Genomic DNA, 2,466 nt, shown 5'->3' on the forward strand with positions numbered 1-2,466 from the left:
CAAATCAACTGTTTTGACTCGAGAAACTCACTTTTGCATCATTTCAAGTGGGAATTAAAAGCTTTCCGTCAGTACAGTGGTCTAAAATATCTAGGGGTCCAGAGATATCCAAAATCTCTCCAAAAATGAATAAGATGCATTTTGTCCATTATAATGCATATATATGTGGCCCTTATGAAGGTTTAAGATGAAACATCGATATCAGATTAAAAAATAATTCAACAACATTGTCACACAATGTGGTACAGTACCTAAATGTGTAATCATGAACTCTTGTATGTTTTTCTGTACTCGATAGTATGTAATGTTTTCTTGTATGGGTATGGGACGACGTTAAAACAATATTCAACCATACACCACGTTTTGGCGGCGCTCCAAAACAGGTCACATCCGGTGCTTGAAACAGAAACCCTACTGAACTAACAACTTAGCTACCAGCAAACGCTTACGTTACAGTGTGAAATATCCTCATTATAAAATACCACTAACCTATTTAAAGACACTCAATTTCAAAAATTCCGTATATAACCAAAATATTTTCATCAGTAACACTTACATATGGACAATTAAATCTTATCTGTGTTCAGTAGATAGAAAGGAAAGAGAAATGACGAAAGTCATCGATAAAATTTCACCAGGTGCAGTGTCTTTTAATGCTACCACAGAGTGAATGCATAAGGAGGCGACAATGAGAGCAAATTTTCAGTTACACTGAGCTATAAAACGCTATTCCAAAAGTAAAATTAGACATATACATTGTTATAAAGCTTATTCTGTCACCCAGTGGATAGATGAATTGTCGATCAAGCCAGATTGTACTACAAAGGACGACAACACCTTAACCCTCTGGGGTCTAAGGGTAAAATGAGGCACACTGGTGATTGTGCGATGCTCTGACATTTGTGTAAATGTCATCAACTTTATATACAGTGATTCCAAAGTGTTTCATATCTTTGTTTTCAGCACAAACTCAGCTACAATAATATGGCAGCAGTAAGTAGGTCATAATCATGTGTGGATTGTAAACTGCTCTAAAAACACACAAACTGTAAACAGTAGTTTTGAACATGCACAGGAATGTTGTAATAAAACACACTAAACAATTGTGACTAAGACTTTTGGTCACTGAAATGTGTTCATCAAGGTCTTGGGTATCAAAAGATGACAAACTATTTTAGCAAATCCAATGAGAAATATAAAATAAATTTCTAAAAGTTAGTGTTGTGACTACTATTTTTCAACACCAGGTGAGAATGGGAGGGCAAATGGCCTTTCTGTAATGAATATGCATTGGGTAGGACGACCTACCAGCTAAGTAAGTAGGCTATTCACACCTGGCCGCATGCCTCCCCACCACTAAGACAAAGACTCAGTGAGCCATTTAGAAGACAGAAACAAAGACATCTTTTGATTTTCAGAACATTTATTGAAGCAAACTATACGCATGGAAGATGAGATGAGACTGGTGTACTCTTGCAACGCTTGCGTGGCCTCTTAGCTAGTGGTGAACTAGGCCGTGTTTCCTGATCAGCACCTCTGTATATATGATAAAAACAAAATTGTTAGGAAATGTGACATCAAATCAAACTTTATTTATATAGCACATTTCCTTCAACGGGTGAAAATTAAATGTGCTTTACAAAAAAGGGGCAAACCACTAACTAATGAAAACAAAACTTAGGAAATGTGACATGGTTACATCATATACAAACAAAGAACCAAACAAACACAACCAGACGCAGAGAGGTAGCCTATAATTTTTGAGAAGCAATGGTTAGAATCGTTCGTAGTGTGGGAATTTACAAGCGCACATATTAGTGAATATTCCTACAAACACACAGAGAATGTAATACAGCACACATTTACAAATAATGCAAGCTATCAACAAAACAACATTAGCTAAACTAAATGAACATTGATATTCCAGCTCAACTACACGCAACTCATCAATAACAATGCCTCAATCTGAAGTAGGCTAGGTCTGTTTAGCTAAGTGGTTATTATACTGCTATTTCCCGAACAGTATGCTAATATCGATTGTGCGAGGACATCAGTTTTAGAATCCTAGCCACGCCACGGGCTATTTATTACCAATATGATCGAAAAACATACAGTCTACCTGATACTTCTAACACAACCAGACACAGAGAGCCTAGCCTATAATTTTGAGATGCAATGGTTCGAATCGTTCGTAGTGTGGGAATTTACAAACGCGCATATTGCTGGATATTCCTACAAACACACAGATACGTTGCAATACAGTACACATATTTACCAATATGATCATAAGAAATATACTTACGCATGAAGTTGATCCTCAGCTGGATCAGTTCGCTGTTCGAAATGACACCGCTCTTCATCAGTGTCGGACCATTTTCCAAAATTAAACGAAATGTTCACCTCAAAAGAAGTGAATTAGGCGACACTTTGACATTCTATCCCGCTTTCGCAGACTTGGCATTTCTC

The 2,466-nt window shown here is 37.0% G+C and overlaps 1 protein-coding gene across 5 annotated transcripts in view; it reads left to right on the forward strand.

The window, feature by feature from the left end:
• The window catches only part of itsn2b (intersectin 2b), a 140,102-nt gene that overhangs the window by 129,943 nt on the left and 7,693 nt on the right, over positions 1-2,466 (forward strand). The gene's annotated exons all lie outside the window — the stretch shown is intronic.

The sequence above is a fragment of the Anguilla anguilla genome, chromosome 6 (genome assembly GCF_013347855.1).
Source record: "Anguilla anguilla isolate fAngAng1 chromosome 6, fAngAng1.pri, whole genome shotgun sequence".
Lineage (NCBI taxonomy): Eukaryota > Metazoa > Chordata > Actinopteri > Anguilliformes > Anguillidae > Anguilla > Anguilla anguilla.